Here is a 10,798-nt window from a genome sequence, read left to right as displayed (position 1 = left end):
AGTATAATGGAATGTCCACTTCTTTCCAATTCTGCATACCATCTCCTATCAAATTCTTCCTCATACTCTGAATCCCATATGCAAGACTTAGAGGACTCATAGTTGTTTTTCATAAAAGCAACATTAGTTTTCTCAGGAAATTTTTTTAGAATATGCCATATACAATACCTATGAAATGTGCTTGGAAAAACTTCAGCAATTGCGTTTGTCATTGCTTGATCCTGATCGGTGATAATGACATGTGGAGGGCCATTAGGCATTGCTGCAAGCCAAGTGTTTAGCAACCATACAAATGAATCAAAAGTCTCATAACTCAGAAATGCACATCCGAAAGCCGTTGTCTGCCCATGGTGGTTCACCCCTACAAAAGGAGCAAAAATCATCTTATAACGATTGGTGTTGTATGTCGTATCAAATACAACCACATCACCAAAATTTGAATATGCCCTTTTGGCAATTGAATCAACCCAGAAACATCTAACAAGCCTTTGTTCTTCATCAATGTCAAATTTAAAAAAGAAATCAGGATCCTTATCTTTTTCGGCTTTGAAGTGCTCATACAAAATGTCTACATCATGTCCCTTAACTTTTTCTCTCTCATCTCGGACCGCATTCTTTAAATCCTTTTTAATGCAACCGATATTTTCATACCCACCAGCTTGTGTTTCAAATAATTCGAATTGCTAGTATAATGGAATGTCCACTTCTTTCCAATTCTGCATACCATCTCCTATCAAATTCTTCCTCATACTCTGAATCCCATATGCAAGACTTAGAGGACTCATAGTTGTTTTTCATAAAAGCAACATTAGTTTTCTCAGGAAATTTTTTTAGAATATGCCATATACAATACCTATGAAATGTGCTTGGAAAAACTTCAGCAATTGCGTTTGTCATTGCTTGATCCTGATTGGTGATAATGACATGTGGAGAGCCATTGGGCATTGCTGCAAGCCAAGTGTTCAGCAACCATACAAATGAATCAAAAGTCTCATCACTCAGAAATGCACATCCGAAAGCCGTTGTCTGCCCATGGTGGTTCACCCCTACAAAAGGAGCAAAAATCATCTTATAACGATTGGTGTTGTATGTCGTATCAAATACAACCACATCACCAAAATTTGAATATGCCCTTTTGGCAATTGAATCAACCCAGAAACATCTAACAAGCCTTTGTTCTTCATCAGTGTCAAATTCAAAAAAGAAATCAGGATCCTTCTCTTTTTCGGCTTTGAAGTGCTCATACAAAATGTCTACATCATGTCCCTTAACTTTTTCTCTCTCATCTCGGACCGCATTCCTTAAATCCTTTTCAATGCAACCGACATTTTCTTACCCACCAGCTTGTGTTTCAAATAATTCGAATTGCTAGTATAATGGAATGTCCACTTCTTTCCAATTCTGCATACCATCTCCTATCAAATTCTTCCTCATACTCTGAATCCCATATGCAAGACTTAGAGGACTCATAGTTGTTTTTCATAAAAGCAACATTAGTTTTCTCAGGAAATTTTTTTAGAATATGCCATATACAATACCTATGAAATGTGCTTGGAAAAACTTCAGCAATTGCGTTTGTCATTGCTTGATCCTGATCGGTGATAATGACATGTGGAGGGCCATTAGGCATTGCTGCAAGCCAAGTGTTTAGCAACCATACAAATGAATCAAAAGTCTCATAACTCAGAAATGCACATCCGAAAGCCGTTGTCTGCCCATGGTGGTTCACCCCTACAAAAGGAGCAAAAATCATCTTATAACGATTGGTGTTGTATGTCGTATCAAATACAACCACATCACCAAAATTTGAATATGCCCTTTTGGCAATTGAATCAACCCAGAAACATCTAACAAGCCTTTGTTCTTCATCAATGTCAAATTTAAAAAAGAAATCAGGATCCTTATCTTTTTCGGCTTTGAAGTGCTCATACAAAATGTCTACATCATGTCCCTTAACTTTTTCTCTCTCATCTCGGACCGCATTCCTTAAATCCTTTTCAATGCAACCGACATTTTCATACCCACCAGCTTGTGTTTCAAATAATTCGAATTGCTAGTATAATGGAATGTCCACCTTTTTTAGGTCTGTTATAAGATTCCGTTTTGCTTCTGACATTCTACGATGTGATGATAATATGTGAACTCTACTTGGAGTTGTAGGCGGATGGTTGTGTTCCTCTATGAAAGTCTTGAGAACATAACAACTTCCATCACGACTTACAGTCAATTTTGCATTGCAACATGTTCGAATATTCATGCGGTCTCTTTCTTCAACTTCATTTTTATTTCTCCATGTCTCACCAGTCTCCCCTTGTTTGAAACATACATATCTTTTCCAAGTTACAATTCCATTCTTCTTGTTTTCCTTACTTTTTCTAACGCTAAATCCAGCCTTACGTGCATAGTCATTGTAGAACTTGTAAACTGCATCTAATGAATCGAATTGTTGATCAACTTTTAGTTTCATATCATCTTCAACATCAGGGATGTATGTCTTCATAGTCTTTTCTTGTTGAAACATCAATTTCTCCGATATGATTTCCATTGAATAAAATAGGTATTAAAAAGATGGTGGTTTCCCTACATATTGAATAAAACGAGTATTCGGTAAAAAAAAATGAAAAGAGAGAAATAAAACATATTGCTCAACTAGAATTTTTTTTTTGTCTTCTATGCTATTCATAATAATCATGGATAATAAATGTATACAAGAATAATTTTTCTTTCACTTATCAAATAGTTCTTATTGGTTCAGTTCTGAAAAAATAGTTTTTATTATTCATTCTTTCAATCTTTTTTTCATACTCATCATAGATTGTGAAAAGGCTTTCAACAAAAACTAAATTTTCTAATTCTACTAAAGCCATTATTTTGCACAGCAACTCAGTGCTATGAAATAAAATACTTTAAATTAAAGAAAGCCACTGAACATAAAAGGGATTTGCAATTAACATTTCAAGACTTTAAATTAGCATTAAAACTTTAAATCTATTGTTGTGAAATCCTTTTACATAAAGTTCTTATCATATGAATAAGCATTAGAATTAGAATTAGGTGTTTTCCCGTATCCAATTATTCTTTACTTTTTTTAAAGATTGAAAAACATTGCTGCATTTCATTCACAAATAAATTGAGTAAGTGAATTAATCAATTGGAGTTCCAGCCTCATTAATTATATAGATATAGATAAAAATAAACAAAGCTTTGTAAATTCAGTTTTTTCAACAGAGAAACAAACATAAAGAAACAGAAACAGAAAGTACCTTGAATGTGGATACGGCTGCAATTCACCAATTTATGCTTGTGTCACAGTCGTTACCGGCAGAGGAAGATGAACCAATCGGCTCCGGCAAATGTACAATTATTGTCAATTGCTGCGGCTGCAATTCACCAATTCATGTTTGTGTCGAACTGATCAAGAAAATCTTATCTGTTCACAAGTTAAATACGTTTATCAGAGTTACTTACATGAGCAGAAAAAGCATGAATTTTCCAGTGAGGAAGAAGAAAATAGTTGGCGTCAATCAGGTTTTCCAGCGAAGGAAGAATAACGTTGGAATTAAATAGAGTTTATCAGAGATACTTACATCAACAGAAAAGCATGAATTTCCCAGCGAGGAAGAAGATGTTAGCGTCAAATAGGTTTTCAGATGAAGGACGTTAGCGTCAGATGAAGGAAGAATATGATCGTTGGGGTCAAACAGATTTTCTAGTGCTAACTAAAGAGTTCGAACGTTAATTTATATCTCTCTCTGCAAAAAGTAGTTGCTTATTTGTAGGAGTTTTTTCAGTATTAATACGTTGCAAAATAAAAAATTATTTGTTAACTAATATTTAATTAAATAATTTTATAGCCCTAAGATTAAATATCAACAAATCTAACCGTGAAAGTCCAAATTAGGATTTGGTCATTAAGGTTCAATTGAACAGAACTGATTAACTACATAATATTTTCCATTTTCTTCCATTTTCCTATATGTACCGTTACAAAAATCATCATAGAAATGATACATAATAACAAACAGAAGTATTATTTCATTTTTTTCTATAGTTAATATATGAATAAATAAGATGTGATTATATATGATTAAAAAGATATAGAATTAAAAAAAAAAAAAAAGCTAAATAATTTAAAAGAACATTTTGTTAAAAGTTTCAGGTTGTTTAGGGCCTTTGCAAGGCAAACTCTATTCGTATCCTTTGCTCTGATCAACAACAAGTGACACCATGTTCTTCAATGTATTTCATACCAAGATTTAACGGGTAAATTACAATCATACACCTAAACTTAACATTTACTTTCATTATACTTCAAAACTGGACATTGTAGCTCCTGAGATTTAAACCTTCTAGTAGCTATAAACATCAGTATATGGATGAAAGGCAGATCCTTGAGTTTCTAATATCAAATATATCTAGTTGCAGATACAAACTACAGAGTCGAACATCAACCACCATTCGAACATGCTAAAATATCTTCAATATAAAGTTAAATGGTACCTTCAGGAGAGATTATTTAAAAGGATAATAAAACATTGTGGCCGACTATCAAAGAAAACCCAAAATTCAATCCAATTTCTGTAAAAAACACAGTAAAGTTTCCAACAAAATTACTAAATAGAGAACTAAAAAAAAGGATGAAATTTTATCTGATCAAGGTGTGAAAAATTGAATTTGTTCAAACATTGATGCATCTTCAATCAGATCACAAACAAAAGTTTTAATTAATTAAAGACAAACTACTACTACTAGATAATAATGTCAATTGTCATGATCCGGACGGACCCTATCATTAATAGAAAGTTTTAAGGACTAATATTTAGCAAAAAATTCTCTAGCAGTGGGAAAAACTTCATCGTCATTCATCGATCTTGGCAATGATAGGAATGCATATGCTCTTTAGCTCATTCATCTTATCCTCAAACTCATCTGCCTCACCTAGCTGGTTTGCTTCCAACCATTCAAGAGCTTCCTCAATCGCATCCTCAATCTTCTTTCTGTCTTCTGGCGATAGTTTCGAGCTGATATTATCATCGGTCACAGTATTCTCATGTTATACGCATAATTCTCCAATGCATTTTTAGCATCAGTCTTCTTTTTATTTTCCTCATATTCAGCCTGGTATTTCTCAGCCTCCTTTACCATTTTCTCAATCTCTTCCTTGGACAATCTTCCCTTGTCATTAGTGATTGTTATGTTGTTTTTACTCCCAGTTGTCTTCTCCACAGCAGAAACATTTAAGATACCATTGCAATCTATTTCAAAGTACACAGTGCACTGAGGGACACACCTTGGAGCAGGAGGAATGCCAGAAAGCAAAAATTTCCCGAGTAAGTTGTTTTCTCTCGTTAGTGCTCCCTCCCCCTCATATACCTGTACCAATATACTGGACTGGTAGTCATCTACTGTGCTGAATTCCTTCTCCATCTTTGTAGGAATGGTAGTATTCCTTGGTATCACAACCGTCATAACACCTCCAACAGTTTGGAATCCTAGTGGCAGAGGGGTGACATCCAAGAGCTGAAGATCCTGCAAGTTTCCACTCAAAATTGCAGCATGTACAGCTGCCCCATACGCAACAGCCTCATCCGGATTTAAGCTCTTACAAAGCTCCTTTCCATGGAAGAATTCCTGCAACAACTGCTGTACCTTTGGAATCCTAGTAGAACCACCAACAAGAACGACATCATCGACACTGCTCTTGTCCATATTGGCATCTCTCAAACACTTCTCAACAGGCTCCATACACTTCCTGAAAAGATCCATATTCAACTCCGCGAATCTGGCACGGGTAATGTTTGAGTAGAAATCAATACCATCAAACAAACAATCAACCTCAACAGTTGTCTGAGCAGTGGACGAGAGAATCCTCTTAGCCCTCTCACAGCCAGTACTCAATCTCCTAAGAGCTCTAGGATTTCCAGATATATCTTTCTTATTCTTTCTCTTGAACTCTTGAACAAAGTGGTTTACCATTCTGTTATCAAAATCTTCACCTCCAAGGTGGGTGTCACCAGCCGTGGACTTCACTTCAATAGTACCCTCTTCAATGGTAAGCAGTGAGACATCAAAGGTACCACCACCCAGATCAAAGACCAATACATTCTTCTTCCCAGCGCTGATTCCCTTCTTGTCAAGACCATAACCAATGGCTGCAGCAGTAGGCTCATTGATAATACGCATAACACTAAGGCCAGCTATCGCACCAGCATCTTTGGTTGCCTGACGCTGAGAGTCATTGAAGTAAGCAGGAACAGTAACCACTGCATTTTTAACAGTTGATCCAAGATAGGCCTCAGCAATTTCACGCATCTTAATAAGAACCATAGACGATATCTCCTCAGCCTAAAGCTGTTTCTCCTCACCCTTGTATGTAACAACAATCATAGGCTTATCACCAGGACCAGCAACTATCTTAAATGGCCATAGCATCATGTCACTCTGTACAGTGGCATCAGAGTATCTTCTACCAATCAATCTCTTCGCATCTGTGATAGGTATAGACCGTAAGAGTACGAAATTTTCCGAACTGATCGAGTAAACAACACAAGTATGCATCTAAATATCAATGTGCAGAATATGTAATCCCAAAATTACTGTTTTCTTAAAGTTCTAACAACTCATTTGATACCGAATGTAATCAAACATCAAAACGAAATCGAAACAACAACACCAAAAACCAAAAGCAATAGAATCTAAGCTCGATTCACACTCAATCACAAAAATAACAATATGTTATGTTGATGCAGACAGAAAGAAAAGTAAGAAATTAGATAGGAAGTAGTGTACATACCAAAAACAGTGTTGATAGGGTTCGTAGCAACCTGATACTTGGCAGCATCACCGATCAGACGCTCGGTATCAGTGAAAGCAACATAAGAAGGGGTCGTTCGAAAGCCCTGATCATTGACTATGATCTCCACTTTGCCATGTTGCCAAACGCCGACGCATGAGTAGGTGGTTCCGAGATCGATACCGATCGCTGGTCCTTCTTCGTTTCCAGCCATTGCAGCAGAAATCAGTGATTCAGAAATTAGAAATTTCTAGTTTTAACTTCAATACTATCAATATGTATACTGTATAGAATTTTGGTCGAAGCCATTTACCACATGTACATGACCTTTTGTTTCTCTCCTTTTCCCGCCATGTTGAAATTAATTAAACCTGGCTTTTAGCCGCCTTTTCAAACACATTCTTAAGTTTGATTGGGTGTTGGCAGTGGTGGAGGGAGAGTGCCTCGAAATAAATAAAAGATAAATTTTTGTATTTAAAGTTTAATTAGATATCTAATTTATATCTTAAAAATCAATCTGATATCTAATCTTCTAAAGGAGCGTTTGGGTTTCTTTTTATATTCATGTTTGCATTTTTACTTCAAAATAGAGAGTTTTAGGTGTTTGGTTAGCGACTTTCTGTTTGCCTTTAACACCTGAAAAGCAGCCTTTTACAAAAACAGGGAATCTCTCCTTTTTGGAAAAGTAGTTTTTCCAACAGCAAACAACAAACCGTAACAGCAAACAGCAACAGTAAACAGAAACAGCAAACAACAAACCGTAACAGCAAACAGTATGTAAAACAAACGGACCCTAAGTTATCTTAAACCTACATTTTAAAAAAGTGAATTAAATCCCTAAATTTCTAAAATCATCAGTTAGATTTTCAATGTACGTTGAAACTACTAATTAGATCCTTCCTTAATTGGAATAAAATTTTGATTCGATTTTTTTATACTATTCTTTTTATATTTGTCGGTTTGATTTATTAATATTTTATGATATTTTAAGTTTCGTTTATCGGTTTAATTGTTTTATATTTTCAATCGGTTATGATTAATATTGTATGATATTTTTAGTTTCAATTATGAGTTAAGTTTTTTTTTTTTAAAGAGAAGATGGACCTTAATATTAATCAAGCCTTTCGGCATCCGAACAAACAAAATCCTAGATACAATTCGTGCAGTCCTCAATGAAAACAAGAGGGGAGTTTGCATCCTTGGCCCAGGTTGTCAATCTATGAGCATGGATGTTTCCTTCCCTCAGGGTAAAAGAAAAGGAACATAAGTCAAAAACCAAACTCAAACCAAAAATATCATCATAAATAAAACGTAACTCTGTCGTTGGTGTTCTTTTCTGAAGAAGCGTGTCGATGACAATTTTTGCATCCGACTCGATGCAAACCCGGTGAAAGGAGCAGTCATTGGCCAAGTGTAGCCTGACCAAAATAGCTTGGAGTTCAGCGTCTTCAACAGAGGCACATGGTTCCAGAGGCAGCCCCGTTGTAGCTAGAATTTACCCAACTTCATTCCTAGCTATTAATCCGGCCCTTGCGACTAAGCCATTCTCCCTAATTGAGGCGTCACAATTAATTTTTGTGATACCAGGAGGGGGTGGACTCCAAGCCTTGTAAGGGTCTAGGATCACATCATTAGAATGTCTGTTTGACGAAATATGCGGACTCGCTGAGCTCGTCTGCCATTCATGTGCCCGATTCAGCGCATTTACTTGTATTAACTCGTCATCGATCCATTCTTCCCCGTGGATGAATTTGTTTCGTCGATACCAAATCCACTACATAAGAAAAGCCGCATGGATGAAATCTTTTTTACTCAATCGCTCAATACACTGCTATAACCAAGAAAAAGCACGAGTAACCTGCATTTTATCAACTCGAAATGAAAACCAGCAGTTTTCCAAAGCAATTTAACAGCAACACATGACTTTATCGCATGTAGGATGTCCTCGCGCGAAGCTGAGCAACAGGCACTCATCAATGAACAATTAATTCCACGTTTACTCAAGTTCGTATTAACCGGCAGAATATTTTTTGACAATTTCCAGAGGAAATGTCAAATTTTTGTAGGGATATTAGTATGCCACAACTTTTTCCAGAAACACGTTGAAACTGATACTGAGGATGACGCCTTGCTGGTATGGCCTTCACGGGTCTGTTCAGCTAGGAAGTAGGCCGAATTTACCGAGCAATGCCTCGTTCGTGTTAATCCCCAGTACCACTTGTCATTTGGTCGTCGTGAGCTTAATTTAATCTTCTGAATTTCATCCCAGTCTGATTTGACAAAATGATTTTGCAGCTGCTCAAGGTTCCATTCGCACCTGTCAAAGCAAATAAGCTCATTAACAGTTAAAGGTTTCGGTGTGGATGTGCTTACCAAGGGGCATTTTGGATTAAGGCCAGGCACCCAATTATCATCCCAAATACTAATGTCAGTACCCCCACCCACTCGCCACATTATCCCTTGGCATACAAGCTCTGTTGCCGTTTGCATGCCACGCTAGAAATAACTCGGGTTAGCTCCAAGGGGTGCCGATATGAAATTTGAGTGTGGGAAATATTTAGCTTTTAGGACCCGAGCACAAAGTGAATTTGGGAGTCCATGATCCGCCAATATTGCTTTGCCACAAGAGCAGTATTGAAAGATTTAAGCCACCTAAATCACAAGCCACCATTCTCCTTTGACTAACACATAGCTTCCCAGGATAACCAGTACAAAGGCCGTTTCTTATCATCACCCCTAGCAGAAGCGGCTGATAATCTGCTGAATTTCCAAGCAAAAGGTGTCCGAAAGTAGGAAGCAAGACATTTGATACTGGGGAATGGCCTGGACAATAGTTTTAACAAGGATTTCCTTTCCCCCCAGCGGATAGCAAACGTTCTTTCCATCCTACAATACATCATAATATGTGCTCCTTAATCTCTGAAAATGCCTATTTCTTTGATCTTCCGACGATGGTTGGAAGACCAAGATACCGTGGTAAGCCTCTAGATTCCTTTACTCCTAGCATTAGGAGTAGCTGGGACCGCATGTTATCTTGAACCTGACTGCTAAAAAAACATCTCAGATTTGTCAAAATTAACCATCTAACCCGAATATAATTCATAATCCTTCAAAATCCCAGCAATAGTAGAGACGTCAGTCGGGTTAGCTTTGCCAAAAATAAGCGAATCGTCAGCAAAAAATAAATGGGAAATCTGTGGACACGATCGACTTAATTTTATGCCTTGTATCAAACCCTGGGATTCAGCGTGGCGAATTAGAGGCCTTCAGCCCAGATTAGGAATAGGTACGAGCCCCCTTGTCTAAGGCCCCTAGTCGTTTCAAGAGGCCCTCAAGTATCCCATTAATTCAAATTGGCATTGAACCCGTTGATACATATAGATCCTTAAACCTGTTTGGAAAGCCCATTCGTTCCAGCATTAACTTCAAAAAGCTCCATTCCACTATGTCATAGGTCTTGCTCATATCTAGTTTAAGTGTAAAATTACCAGACTTACCCTTCATCCTCCTCTTCATACTGTGTAAAGCTTCAAAGGCAATTGTGGCATTGTCAGTTATAAGCCGACCAGGGACAAAAGCAGATTGAGACCCATGAATTAAGCTTGGTAGGACCTGTTGAAACACCTTTCCACATAATTTTGATTTGACAAAATTGTTTAAGTATAATTAAAAACATATTCTAAACACACTAAGTTTAAATGCTTTGATTTATACTACTAATGTGTTTGTTCAATGTTGAGTTAAATTGTTTATAAGATACAAAGTTTAAAAGGCCCAAAGCCCAATACGGAAGTCAAAGCCCAAGTCAAACAGTTTAAGGCAACTCGGCCCGCGTATGTCAAAACGCTGTCGTTATGTACAAAACGCAGCTCAGCGGAAGAAGGATCTAGAAGACCTTCGTGGAACAACTTCGGGACGAAGCTGCTGAGTTGATTCGACAAAGAGTACAAGACAGCAGCTGGCTAACAGCAACTTCCAGACAAAGTGTTTCCACTTTGGGTAAAG

General features: G+C 37.0%; 1 pseudogene; it reads right to left on the bottom strand.

Moving 5' to 3' along the window:
- Positions 1 to 4,805: 4,805 nt before the first annotated feature.
- LOC136226093 (heat shock cognate 70 kDa protein-like) lies at positions 4,806 to 7,019 on the bottom strand (annotated as a pseudogene).
- Between the last annotated feature and the right edge of the window lie 3,779 nt (positions 7,020 to 10,798).

The sequence above is a fragment of the Euphorbia lathyris genome, chromosome 4 (assembly GCF_963576675.1).
Source record: "Euphorbia lathyris chromosome 4, ddEupLath1.1, whole genome shotgun sequence".
In the NCBI taxonomy this organism is placed as follows: Eukaryota; Viridiplantae; Streptophyta; class Magnoliopsida; order Malpighiales; family Euphorbiaceae; genus Euphorbia; species Euphorbia lathyris.
The sequence above is the reverse complement of the archived record's forward strand: the minus strand, read 5'-3'. Positions and strand labels throughout refer to the sequence as shown.